Source organism: Oncorhynchus mykiss, chromosome 12 (genome assembly GCF_057628025.1).
Source record: "Oncorhynchus mykiss isolate SJ-2025 chromosome 12, ASM5762802v1, whole genome shotgun sequence".
Classification (NCBI taxonomy): domain Eukaryota; kingdom Metazoa; phylum Chordata; class Actinopteri; order Salmoniformes; family Salmonidae; genus Oncorhynchus; species Oncorhynchus mykiss.
Genome location: NC_143033.1, coordinates 41987730 through 42002944, shown reverse-complemented (window position 1 = coordinate 42002944; position 15215 = coordinate 41987730). Strand labels below are relative to the sequence as shown.

At 42.4% G+C, this 15215-nt stretch overlaps 1 protein-coding gene across 10 annotated transcripts in view; it reads left to right on the top strand.

Moving 5' to 3' along the window:
- arhgap32b (Rho GTPase activating protein 32b) overlaps nucleotides 1–15215 on the top strand; it is a 237908-nt gene that overhangs the window by 153313 nt on the left and 69380 nt on the right. Inside the window, exon 1 of one of the 10 annotated variants that reach the window (XM_090192512.1) lies at nucleotides 7413–8116. The exons of 7 other annotated variants lie outside the window; for them this stretch is intronic. The gene's annotated coding sequence lies outside the window, so the exon portion shown is untranslated. Of the gene's footprint in view, nucleotides 1–7412; nucleotides 8117–15215 lie in introns of those variants that run through there. 2 more of the 10 variants (XM_090192511.1, XM_021623786.3) reach the window with 2 other exon arrangements.

Genomic DNA, 15215 nt, shown 5'->3' with positions numbered 1-15215 from the left:
TTGCACAGCAAAAACCAAACATGTTGATAAGGGATATTGTGTGTAGATGGGTGAGAAAATCTATCTATTTTATCCATTTTGAATTTGGGCTGTAACACCACAAAATGTGGAATAAGTGAAGGGGTATGAATACTTTTTGAAGGCTCTGTACCTATGGGGATATTTTTTTTTATAATAATTTTTGCACTAGTTGGCTGTACCTGCACAAACGGCAGTATTTTTCCTTCATAGCTTGTTTTCCATCGTCTTTTTAAAAGGGTAGCCAATTTGTTTTCAGCACATTTCCATGACTGTTCAAAACTTGCTTTCACATGGCTCTTTTTTGTCCCACTGTAGCAGATAGATATATATATATATATATAAATTGAGCAATATGTTTGGACAATGGAATCGCAAAATCTCAGTATTGAATCGCAATATATAGAATCGTGAGAATTACAATATGTATTGCAATTCTCACGATTCTATATATTGTCACTGGCAATTCCCAACCTAATACCTTCCCCACACTGCACAGTACATGTACCTTAGTATTGCTTCTTGTCTTAAGCTAACGTACCTCCCCTTTCGTCTTCAATTTTCTTTCCATCAGAACTCTACCTCTCCCTCTGCTCTGCCTAGGGGGCCTCCGGCAGTGAAAGCCTGGAACGTGGGAAATCCAAACTGCTGAGTTGGCTTTGGGGGTGAAAGGGTTCATTCTGGGAGTGCTCCAACAATGACTTTACAGCTGAAGACCCCCTGAATTACACTTTTGCCTCTTTTTTTTCTGCCTCTTGTAAGGAAGAAAAGGCTTGTTTTGGTTCATGGAACTAGCTTTTATTGTTTCTTGTATTATCCTGACTATCAAATGTCTAACGTTCTGTACATTTCAAAAGTAGCCTGGCTGGGCTCCAGAGAGAGATTGAATCATCGCAAAAGCTACACTAGAAATGAAACCATAGTTTAAGTTTAGTAGTTTGTGTTGTTCGACCAACAACATGATGCTGTAGTTAGCGTTGCACTGTGTGACTACTTGGAAACACTAGAAATGGGGCTATGCAATAAAGTCGGCATAGCAGCATGTTGCTGAAGAGTTCCCTGAATTACAGGGCCATGGCACCATATTGACAAGAGATGCAAGTACATTTTTAGCCCCAGTGAGTGCTTGCCTGCCTGACCGCCTGCCCTGTCATGTAAGCTACTCTCAGTGATGTCACAACAGCAGAGACAGCTCTACTGTTTGTGTACAGTAGTAGTGTGTACGGTAAGTCAACTGTTATCAGTCTTGGTTTCATAAGGGGATTTGCATTTTGGCATAATACCCCCGATCCTTAATCTCATCCAGTGTTTTAAATCCAGTCAAAAGAAAACTTCAGTTCTTACTAGCGTCAGTAAACTACAGTAGCGTTCTTCCCAGTTGGTCATAATGAATGCATCTTTCAATGTTTCTCTGTTTGTTTTGAAGCACTGCGGTGTTGCCCTACAGGCGAACAGCACTTGAAAACCTCTGCAGCCTGATAAAAATGCCAGTGTTTGAAGTGTCTGTGTGGGAGGGCCAATCCAAACACATCTACCTCCGCAGTCCCCCACTTCTCTTTAGCAAACAAGAAAAATAGAATCTGCTTATGCTGTACTTCTTCCCTGTAGCAGAATTATTTGAAACTCCTGCATTTGTTGCAGTGCAATCATGGCATCAGTTTCTGTTCGTACTTGGTACAGTGTGTTTTTGAGAAAGACAAAAATCCCATTCATCCCTGACCTATATCTAGGCTTACTATGGCATACATGTCAAATTCTTCATTTGAGACATATAGATGGTTACGTTGGTGAATCATACAAACCTGCCATGAAAAAGTTGAACGAACTAGGTCACCTTTGGCTTATGATATGATTATATTTATAGCTGCCTGTTGTGGCTGATGAGAAATTCAGATCTAGTAGTCCCTGACATGCCACCCAACTTAAGTGACATCTGACTAATTGATGTCAGAGGGACATATGGTGGGGACTATTGACCAAGTTTGGATTGTTGACAAAGTTGACTATATGCCAGTTTGGGATTTTTTGCCAATGTTGTGACTGTTGTAGACACAATTTGGATTATTGACAAATGGAAAACTATTGGCTGAGGATGACTTAACATAGGCTATAAATCATTACCAACCTCATCCGTTTGGCCTTTTGAAACATTAAACAACTGAAATGAAAACCGTAGTGGATTATGTCTGATGACAGAGGAGAGGTCAGCAATGAGATTTGGTCATCCAAGTTTTTTCCTCTGCTTGATTCCAGGATTTCCCTCCATGTGGACTCTTTCCAGCTCTGTGGGGGTTTTCAGTAGTACTATGGGCTATGTATGTCCCTGTGTGTGAGATGTTCAGTAGTACTACGGGCTATGTATGTCCCTGTGTGTGAGATTTTCAGTAGTACTACGGGCTATGTATGTCCCAGTGTGTGAGATTTTCAGTAGTACTACGGGCTATGTATGTCCCTGTGTGTGAGATTTTCAGTAGTACTACGGGCTATGTATGTCCCAGTGTGTGAGATTTTCAGTAGTACTACGGGCTATGTATGTCCCTGTGTGTGAAATTTTCAGTAGTACTATGGGCTATGTATGTCCCTGTGTGTGCGATTTTCCAAGCTTGTCTCCTGAGTTATTGTGGCAGCGATATAGCCTACATCAGGGGTAGGCAACTAGATTCAGCCGCGGGTCGTTTTTGGTCATAGGGGCCGGAACATAGGCTAATTATAATAATTTGTACACTGCAAATTGATCACAATTTATCCCAAAAAGAGATTATATTTGAAAAAAACTGTTTCGTATCTTGATTACATTGAGACACGATCACGTCTCCTTTTTTTTATTAGGGGGAATATGGAACAGATTTAAATTAAACACATTTGTGGGTGAATTCCTCATTATTTTTGGACCCAAAACTAAAATCCCCAAAACTAAACAAATATTTTGGGTAGGGATGCAAATTTCGGTCAATTTTGCTGCAGACTAACTGACCCTCATTTAACTGGTCAACAAAGTTACATTTTTCCCGAACAGTAAAATGACGTGACCAACAGAAAATACTATCATATCTGTTATGTTTCCGCCCTAACAAGGCGAGTCGTCCCAAGGCGGGAAGGCAGGAGACAAGTTTAGGTCCCAGTTTAAGCCCATAGAAATGCATTCGACTTATTTTGTACTTATTTTGACAGGAGTGAAACCTCTCGCTTAGTTTATTCGTCTCTGATACTATGCACGCCTACAAGGACCGGACATGTTTCGTTAAGCGCCAATCGATTTACAGTCAAAAGGCTATAACCTATTGAACATGCCTATTGAACATGCAACTCCTGTAATGAAACCTCATTCTAACAAAACCTAATTTTCAAACTTTTGCCAAAATGCAATTTGCGGAAAACATCGTTCTAAATAGCAGTTACATATGTGACAGAGAAGAAAATATTTTAGAAACTTAGAAAGAGCACACCTAATCTAATAGCAAATACTATGATGTGTTGCTTGTATGACTAGGATTGTGCCTTTGGCTTCTGGACAAAAAAAATGAAAGTTGTGAAAACCAGTAGAACAGCAGAGAAATGCTGGTTAATGGTACGAGAAACTCTTTATAAAATAATTCCATCCACGTTTCAATAGATGGATTTTGGCAAGGCTACTTTGAAGCAAGTTAAGACATGCCTCATTATTTGAAGCGAAGTAAAACATTCAGGTTTCCAAAAGTTATACTGCCTCAAGCTCACATTGCAAAGTGGTGGGTGACGCGCTGGTAGTCAACGGTAGGCAGGCTATAGCCCATGCAGAGGAATAGCGAATGGGAGGTGCGCTTTACGCGTTGAGATTGAGAAATACAAAATATCTCATTTTTGATCATTGCCACAAGTTTTTAACACGCGATTGCATTTAGAATTGTTATCAATGACTGGGCTTACAAAAGCAGGGTTCACTCCAGTAGCCTACAGGCTTTTTGAGGAGCTGCTTTCACTCTGTCTGACTGGTGGTAGGCTATTCCGCTCCTCCAACCATGCTGTGCGCATGTGATAAATAAAATGCATTACGACTAACGAAAATACACACACACACCAATTAAATATTACAAAACTATACAAATGACCTATTGACTGATAAGCATGACCAGTCAAATGTATTTTCAGTGGCTAACCGGTTAGCCCACACACACACTCACTCACACAAAAATCACTCATGGCCTACTAACAATTTGTTCTGTGTTCACCCCCAAAATTACTAACTAGGCTTGGGCGGTATACTGGATACAGAGGTATTTGGCAATAGCCACGAGATGGTTTTTCATTTTTTTTTATATACATTTCTAGATTTTTAGCTACTTTTTAAGTAAATACATGCAGTCAAATTGTGCAATAAGTTAGGAGACAAAGAAGACCGTGTTCTTCATTTCACCTGTCACATCATTTTTCATTATGAAGCCTAGTAGTCCCCAGTCATATGGTGTTTGTTTACAAGCACCCAACAACAAAACCAGAGTTTTGTGAGTAAATCACTGTTGTGATTTAGTTACAAAATGGAATTAACAACTAAATGTTTTCAAACTAGATATATTAACTATTAAGAGAGCACATTTTAGACAGTTAAATGCTTTGCAGTTGTGCATTTTGGTTTGCTAAATTAGTAGCTACTTAGCTATCTAGTTACGTGGTTAGGTTCTTAGAAAATCAAGCTTCGCTTGATAAAAGCATAGAATCCCCTCCTGGATCAAGAGCCTTGCTGTATAATATTTTTGTGTGTACAGAAAACTGTGAGTAACATCTTTGAGTTACTTATATAACTTTATGAGCTGGGATTTGTCTTGCAAATAGTTTAGGTTAGAGACTATAAAATGTTTGCCATATGCTCGTTAGCATGCTAAGGCTCAGTGGAGATTGAAAATAGCACCCTTTAGGTTCAGTTCCGGTATTACTGAATATCCCAGTATGGCACACGGTCGGTATGACAATCTGTATACTTCCCAAGCTTATTTTGAACTTGTATTTTCCTCAGCTTGTGTCCAAAAGAACACATTTTTTAAAGGCTTCAATCATGTGCTCTGATGATTTTTAAGATGGGATTTAGGTGGTTTTCATGTAGTAAACCTGAAATGTAACATTCTGACAGAGTCCGCCCCAACTACCTAGCTATTAGATATTTCTCTAACATCGGCAGGCATACAGTGCATTTGGGAAGTATTCAGACCCCTGGACTTTTTCCATATTTTATGTTACAACCAGTTTCTAAAATCGATTACATTAATGTTTTTCTACACACAATACCCCATAATGACAAAGCATACCATAAAAAACATACCTTATTTACATAAGTATTCAGACCCTTTGCTATGAAATTCGAAATGGAGCTCAGGTACATCCTGTTTTCATTGATCATCCTTGAGATGTTTCGACAACTTGATTGTAGTCCACCTATGGTCAATTCAATTGATTGGACATGATTTGGAAAGGCACACACCTGTCTATTTAAGGTCCCACAGTTGACAGTGCATGTCAGAGCAAAAAGCAAGTGGCCTCCATCATTCTTAATGGAAGAAGTTTGGAACCACCAAGACTCTTCCTAGAGCTTGCCACCCGGCCGGCCAAACTGAGCAATCGGGGTACAAGTGCCTTGGTCAGGGAGGTGACCAAGATCACGATGGTCACTCTGACAGACCTCCAGATCTCCTCTGTGGAGATGGGAGAAACTTCCAGAAGGACAACAATCTCTGCAGCACTCCACCAAATCAGGCTTTTATGTTGGAGTGGCCAGACGGAAGCCACTACTCAGTAAAAGGCACATGACAGCCCGCTTGGTGTTTGCCAAAAGGCACCAAAAGACTCTGACCACGAGAAACACGATTCTCTAGTCTGACGAAACCAAGACTGAACTCTTGGGCTTGAATGCCAAGCGTCACGTCTGGAGGAAACGCAGCACCATCCCTATGGTGGAGCATGGTGGTGGCAGCATTATGAAAACCTGCTCCAGAGCGCTCAGTACCTCAGAATGGGGCGAAGGTTCACCTTCCAACAGGACAATGACCCTGAGCACACAGCCAAGGCAGCACGGGAGTGGCTTTGGGACATGTCTCTGAATGTCCTTGAGTGGTCCAGCCAGAGCCCGTACTTGAACCCAATCGATCGAACATCTCTGGAGACACCTGAAAATAGCTGTCCAACGACACTCCCCATCCAACCTGATAGAACTTGAGATCTTCCGAGAAGAATGGGAGAAACTCCTCAAATACAGGTGTGCCAAGCTTGTAGCGTCATACCTAAGAAGACTTCAGGCTATAATCACTGCCAAAGGTGCTTCAACAAAGTACTGAGTAAAGGGTCTGAATACTTATGGGGTATCGTGTGTAGATTGATGGGGGAAAAAAAGAATAATGCTGTAACGTAACAAAATGTGAAAAAAGTGAAGGGGTCTGAATACTTTCCGCATGCATTGTACAGCCAGATCTCCCCTGACAAAATCTGCAAATATGTAGCCTAGCACACAGTACACACAAGCACTTTCCCAGTCAAGTCTCAATGTGTTTTAGCAGTAAAGCAGACACGGGAGGAATTGCTCATTGGGGCAGATCCAGCGGGCCAGTGCACTTGGCTCGTCCTGATGTTATGACCATGTGGCGGTCTGCTCCCCTCTCCCTCCCCCTTCTCTCAGGCTACATCCCAAATGGCTGCCTATTCCCTACACAGTGCACCATTTTTTTTATCAGAGCCCTATGTGCCCTGGTCAAAGGTAGTGCACTATGTAGGGAATAAGGTGTAATTTGGGACGCAATCTATGACTTGACTGTCCTCACGGAAAACTGCTTCTAATGGCCATCAGATGGGATGGCACTCACAATGTCATCCCTGCTTCTGTTGCAACCATAGATAATTTATTTTAGTTTATCTTCATGCATGTCTATGGCTGCAACCATAGAAATATCATTTATAGAATGGACATATCCCCTCATACCTTGGCATTTTTGGCTGGTGTATCCTTTTTTAAGGAATTATTTTAGTTCTATAGCTACAACCCCTGGTAACCGATGGGTCAAGGCGCAAATGAAGCCACTATAAATCCTTGTTTTACATGAGTACAAGACAAAAGCCTCAGCTGGGGTCAATGGAATTATGCTTCTTGGCCTCTATGTGCAACAATGTCACCATGACCATAATTTATAGCAGTAGACTATTCTGTAAAATTACATTAATTGAAAGTAAAACTGAGCTGAAAATTGTTGTGAAATGTAAATAGACATTGATGCTCAAGTGTGGAGATTGCCTAATTCTAGAAAGGAAAGAAATACAGAGAGTGAGGCCACATGCTGGAGAAAATAACTGCTCTCCTGCAAAGGCAACCCCTTTTCCACCTCCTCTACACACCCCTCCCCTCTGTTTCTTTTGGCTCCCTCCAGCCCTCTCGCTTTGTCCTGGGGACTGTACCAATGAAAGGAGGGGGCGAGTGAGGGAAAGAGGAGAGAGCGAAAGCATGTGATGGAGAGACGGACAGAGCGGGTGTGCAGTGCAGGAAAGAAAAGCACTTTTTCATCAGCTACTTCTTCTGCTTGTGAAATTGAGCGTAATTTATGCCCTGTTGAACCAGAGCTAACTAAGACATGAAGTAGGACAAAGAGGGGGAGAGTGAGAAAGTGGGAGAGAAAGGAGCCCAGAGAGCATCACAAGGTTGAGAGATGTGGAGAACAAAACGGAATGGATGAAAACCACACAGGTCCCGACGTGGAATCTTCCAAACCCAACAAACAAGTGCTCTACTGCTGCCGGTGCTACCGCTGCCGCCCTCTTCTCGCTCTCTCAGGGAGGAGTTGCACTCCACACACACAAACCGAGAGGGAGTGTGTGTGTGTGTGTGTGTGTGTGAGCTCGTAAGGAGACGGGGCTGACATCTGTGTCCTGCAGAGTGGATTTGTATCAGACGCGAGGGGAACAGAGGCTGGTGGGACGGGGGAACCTGCCACTTTGACACGCGCGGTGAGAGATGGATTCTGCAGGCTTCGGGGTGTGTGTTAAGTAGGGGGGCTCTCTTTCTACGTTGAACCCCTGAGAGGCAGCGTGAGGGGAAGCCAAACGAAAGGCTGGACGGCGAAAGCAGTGGCAACAGGACTCTTTTGCTGTGAGTACTGAATGAGAGCACCGTTCTTCCTCTTTATCGCCTCTTGGTCTTCTTTTCAATTTTTCCTTTTCTCTGTGTTAGGAGACTGGCACCTTGACTGTACTAGATAGCTAGAAGGCAGCAATAGCTGTTCGCGTGCACATGTGTGTAATATATATATATATATATATATATATACATACATACATACATACATACATACATACATACATACATACATACATACATACATACATACATACATACATACATACATACATACATACATACATACATACATACATACATACATACATACATACACATACATACATACACACACATTCTCTCAGGAGCAAGGCCACCGTGAATGGAATCTTCTGTCACTGTGGTGGATTTATGTCTATGTGCAAGACAGTATTTCACCGCCAGTGCAATAGTGCAATAGCAGAGGCATATGCACTGGCTGGGAGTTGGAATTACAAACTTCTTTTTTTTTACGGAGCGGCACAAATGTGTGTGTACGTGTGGCTCAGCAGCAGGGATCCCAGCTGAACAATAGACTGGTGGCTCTGTCACTCCCGGTTCATTGAACTGTCATTGAGCGCCACCGGTAATGAATTCATTTGTGTGTGTGTGCGTGTGCATTTGTACATGTAGCCTTCCCTTTCCGTGTGTGCATAACATTGTGTTTGTGTGCGTACTATGTGCATGACAGCTTGAGTGTGTGCGTATCACCATCCAACACTCACCCTGTCTCTGTTCAGAAGCAGTCCAAACTCTTAAGGGGTCGATCTGCAGTTACTACATTCATTTTTGGACTTAAAAATGAGCAATATGTACCCATTTGATTCTTCAATATAACTTATAAATGCCTCATGAGCTTAGTTCAACTGTCATACACCAAAAGACAAGCTTGTTTTAGTGAATGTCAACAAACACTATAGCCTTAAAACATGGTTAAAACACTAATCATCATAGCTCTGTCTATGAATTTGAGTGGTTAAAGATGCCGTGGTACTGGATGGCTGCCGTTATGCAGTTTATTTTCTCAAAATGTATCTGCTATCATTTCTTACAACTGACAAAACATTTTGAACATCAGATCGGCACATACTTACCTCAATTATGGCTTCAACTTCGACTCGTCTGCCCTGGGCTCTTTCTGTAATTCCGGACCAATTTCCTGGCTACCCAAGAGGAAACAGCAACGTTAGACTCAAGAGAGGGTGGATCCTGGCGAGATTAAGGCGAAGGGAGAACCGGCCACCTGTTGATGATAAAAAGATGGATGACTTCCGATCACGGATTTCCTACCAACGGGACTCTCGTCATAGACCACTGGTATTTTACCCACAAGCAAGCATACAAGGCCGTCCCTTGTCCGCCATTCGTCAGATCATAACTCCGTACTCCTGCTTCCTGTTTTCAAGCAGAAGCTCAGACAGGAGTTACCCATATTACACAGGCTCCGATGCCCCGCCGCATGTGGCAGGGGCTACAGTTCATTATGGATTACAAAGGAAGACCCAGCCGTGATCTGCCCAACGATGTTCTCAGAGCATGCGCAGAACAGCTGGCAGGTATATTCATTGTAATTTTGGACGTCTCCTCATCCCAGGCTGTAACTGCCACATGTTTGAAGACGATCACCATCATTCCTGTTCATTAAAACTCTAAGGCTTCATGCCACTGACTACCTTCCTGTAGCTCTCACATCTGTAATCATGAAGTGCTTTGAGAGGCTGGTTATGGCACACATCAACTCAATCATCCCAGACACCCTGGACCCACTCCAATTTGCATACAGCCTCAACAGAAAACACAATCTCAATTTGACTCCACACTGCCTTCACCCACTATATACGAGGAACACCTTTGTGAGAATGCTGTTCATTGACTACAGCTCAGTGTTCAACACCATTGTCCCCTCCAAGCTTAAGACCCTGGGACTGAACACCTCCCTCTGCAACTGGATCCTGGACATCCTGACTTGTCGACCCCAGATGGTGTGAGGGTAGGCAACATCAACTCCCATGCTGACCCCCCCCCCCCGGAACAACAACCTCTTCCTCAACGTCAGTAAGACCAAGGAGCTGATCGTAGACTACAGGAAATGGGGGGGTCGAGCACGCCCCAATCTACATTGACAGGGCTGCAGTCAAGTCTGACAGCAACAGGCTCCTGAACAGCTTCTATCCCTGTACCATAAAACTGCTAAATAGCTAACAAAATGGTTACATGGACTATCTGAGTTGACCTTTGTATTTTATTCTTATTGTTGCACTGTCTCTATGCACACTCACAGTGCTATGTACACTATGTACACTAATACTCCAACACACACACAAACACTCCATTTGCTCACACAAATAATATGCACATACATTTATACTGCCTTTACACACTCACATACAATCATCATATACGCTGCTGCTACTCTTATATATCCTGATGCCTAGTCACCTTACCCCAAAACATATCTACCACTATCTTTCCAGTATTCCTGCACATTGTAACTATGGTACTGGAAATTACCCTGTATATAGTATGCTTACTTACTGTTGTGTTCTTATTTATATATATTGTGTGTTTTTGTTTTACGTTATTTTTGTATTCCATTGTTATTGATTACTGCGTTGTTGGGGTTAGAGCTGCTAGAAAGGCATTTCACTGTACTTGTGCATGTGACCTTATAACTTGAAACTTTATTCAGCTTTTTACCAAAACCGGTGCGGGGAGTACTTTATTGTGTCAACTGCTGATTTCCGCTTTAACACCCTACTGCCGTAATAGGGAAAGTATTTTTCGCTCGACACAAATGTTGGCCTCTTTGGGATTGCATGAGGCGTTTGTTTTCATTGCCCCTGCCCTGCGCTGAGAAAAGCCCTGCTGTTGGTATATAGGACTAGTTGTTCCCCTGCTCCGAGCGCAGGCTCTCTCTCGCTCTGTCTCGCTGTCTCGCTCTCTCGTGTCCCTTAACATTGTTTGTTCAGCACACTTTCTAAGTGCTTAAAGAACAAACTCCTTTCTCCTCAAAGTTCTCTGTCTGTGTAACTATTTCAGCAAACATAACACTGAAGATGAAATAGAGAAGAGGGTATGGGGAGTGGTAGCTAACAAAAGTGAAAACACAGAATAGAAGAAGAGAGGGGGAGGAAGCAAAAAAGTTGTCGCTGCAAACAGTAGGCAATGCCAAGCCATCTAGAGTTACAATGGCATTTAAACCAAGCCTGCTATTTTGCGTTCCACACGTAGCCTTGCATACTTTTTGTAACACAGTAAACCCGCTGGCTCAAAAGATGGAGATGAGATGTTTAAATAGCAGGTGAAAATGACAGGATGCTACTTCTCTAGTTCAACAATTCCAAGCACTCGAAGACTTCGAGGCTAATGCCAAGAACACCACCAAGGACCAATTAAGCTTTTCAAAATGAGGCCCTAGATGTGTTTGGAGCATGGTACTGTTGATTTCTGCCATTTTTCAAGGACAACTCCATCCATGCACTCTGAAATGGACCGTTTGACAGAGGCATGTAATTTTCCTATGATTAGAGTCCCTTGCTAGTGTGTCTAACTCTGAAGTGCAGAAGGGTGGCTAACAGTGTTGACAGGCTAACAGTGTTGACAGGCTAACAGTGTTGACAGGCTAACAGTGTTGACAGGTGCATATTGAACCTGGTCACACACACACACAGCATATGTTTTACTATCCTTGGACCTGATTTCCATTCAAAATCCTATTTTCCCTAAACCGTAACCTGAACTCCTAACCCCAAATTGAACCCCTAGCCCTAATTCTAAACCCATAGCAATGTTTTAAAACCTTAATTTAACTAGTCAAGTCATTTCAGAACAAATTCTTATTTTACAATGACGGCCAAACCCTCCCCGAACCCGAATGATGCTGGGCCAATTGTGCGCCGCCCTATGGGACTCCAGATCACGGCCGGCTGTGCAACCGCCCGGGATCAAACCAGGGTCTGTAGTGACGCCTCTAGCACTGCGAAGCAGTGCCTTAGAACGCTGCGCCACTCGGGAGTCCTGGGAGAAGTTCTTGTTTTAATATCCTTGTGGGGACTTGGGGATTTCTGGTACCCACGAGGATAGGAGCGGCAGGTAGCCTAGCGGTTAGAGTGTTGTAGTAGTATGGTGAGTACCTGAGCAAGACATTTAACCCTCATTTCTTCCAGGGGCGCTGTACTACTAGGACCCAGTAAAACAACACATTTCACTGCACCTATCTGGTGTATGTGACTAAACATGTTCTTGTTTTTTAAAATCAATTTTAGTAATACAATACAAAAGTATTGCTATCACCATACTACTACTACTATGGTATGGTACTGCTATCACCATACTACTACTATGGTATGGTACTGCAATCACCATACTACTACTATGGTATGGTACTGCTATCACCATACTACTACTATGGTATGGTACTGCTATCACCATACTACTACTATGGTATGGTACTGCTATCACCATACTACTACTATGGTATGGTACTGCTATCACCATACTACTACTATGGTATGGTACTGCTATCACCATACTACTACTATGGTATGGTACTGCTATCACTGTACTACTACTATGGTATGGTACTGCTATCACCGTACTACTACTATGGTATGGTACTGCTATCACCGTACTACTACTATGGTATGGTACTGCTATCACCATACTACTACTATGGTACTGCAATCACCATACTACTACTATGGTATGGAACTGCTATCACCATACTACTACTATGGTACTGCAATCACCGTACTACTACTATGGTATGGTACTGCTATCACCATACTACTACTATGGTATGGTACTGCTATCACCGTACTACTACTATGGTATGGTACTGCTATCACCATACTACTACTATGGTATGGTACTGCTATCACCGTACTACTACTATGGTATGGTACTGCTATCACCATACTACTACTATGGTATGGTACTGCTATCACCATACTACTACTATGGTACTGCAATCACCGTACTACTACTATGGTATGGTACTGCTATCACCATACTACTACTATGGTATGGTACTGCTATCACCGTACTACTACTATGGTATGGTACTGCTATCACCGTACTACTACTATGGTATGGTACTGCTATCACCATACTACTGCTATGGTATGGTACTGCTATCACCATACTACTACTATGGTACTGCAATCACCGTACTACTACTATGGTATGGTACTGCTATCACCGTACTACTACTATGGTACTGCAATCACCATACTATTACTATGGTATGGTACTGCTATCACCGTACTACTACTATGGTATGGTACTGCTATCACCATACTACTACTATGGTACTGCAATCACCGTACTACTACTATGGTATGGTACTGCTATCACCGTACTACTACTATGGTATGGTACTGCTATCACCATACTACTTCTATGGTATGGTACTGCTATCACCGTACTACTACTATGGTACTGCAATCACCGTACTACTACTATGATATGGTACTGCTATCACTGTACTACTACTATGGTATGGTACTGCTATCACCATACTACTACTATGGTATGGTACTGCTATCACCATACTACTACTATGGTACTGCAATCACCATACTACTACTATGGTATGGTACTGCTATCACCATACTACTACTATGGTATGATACTGCTATCACCATACTACTACTATAGTATGGTACTGCAATCACCGTACTACTACTATGGTATGGTACTGCAATCACCGTACTACTACTATGGTATGGTACTGCTATCACCATACTACTACTATGGTATGGTACTGCTATCACCATACTACTACTATGGTATGGCACTGCTATCACCATACTACTATGGTATGGTACTGCTATCACCATACTACTACTATGGTACTGCTATCACCATTCTACTACTATGCTATGGTACTGCTATCACCGTACTACTACTATGGTATGGTACTGCTATCACCATACTACTACTATGGTATGGTACTGCTATCACCATACTACTACTATGGTATGGTACTGCTATCACCATACTACTACTATGGTATGGTACTGCTATCACCGTACTACTACTATGGTATGGTACTGCTATCACCATACTACTACTATGGTATGGTACTGCTATCACCATACTACTACTATGGTACTGCAATCACCGTACTACTACTATGGTATGGTACTGCTATCACCATACTACTACTATGGTATGGTACTGCTATCACCGTACTACTACTATGGTATGGTACTGCTATCACCATACTACTGCTATGGTATGGTACTGCTATCACCATACTACTACTATGGTACTGCAATCACCGTACTACTACTATGGTATGGTACTGCTATCACCGTACTACTACTATGGTATGGTACTGCTATCACCATACTACTACTATGGTATGGTACTGCTATCACCATACTACTACTATGGTATGGTACTGCTATCACCATACTACTACTATGGTATGGTACTGCTATCACCGTACTACTACTATCACCATACTACTACTATGGTATGGTACTGCTATCACCGTACTACTATGGCTGACCCTCTAAAACAACACATTTCACTGCACCTATGTGACAAAACGTTATTTTTTTTTATACACAAGCATAAGCACACACACATTCATGGACAAATTTAAACCAAGTAACAGCCCCAGATTTATACAAAGCACTGCTGTTTAGCCTATATATCAACTGTACAGTCTCTGCTGTGGATGGTGAAGGCAGCCTACTACTGATCAGTGTTCTGTTGTTGTGTTCCATGTTGGGTGTGATCCTGCCCCAGTCCCACTGCTCCTAGATCAGTGTATTGACAACCTTGATGCTATCCTGAGGGGAACGCTACGAAGCACGCTAGATCTACTCAGGCATGTCTAAAGCTAGCCAGCTTCAGTTAGCATTCCTGAAGGATTAGTTCTGAAGGATTGGTTGCCATAGAAATGTACCTGGCTAAAGGTGAGCCACTTTCGTGGTACCGGCTATCCCGAGTTAAACTCAGACTTGACCAAAGTTAACTGACTAACTCCTCAAACGACATTTGTAGTATAGGTTAAACGCTGAGCTGTCTTCTGCAGCTGCTGAGGGTCTACCACTCATAATAACGAGAGAATCGCAAGGGT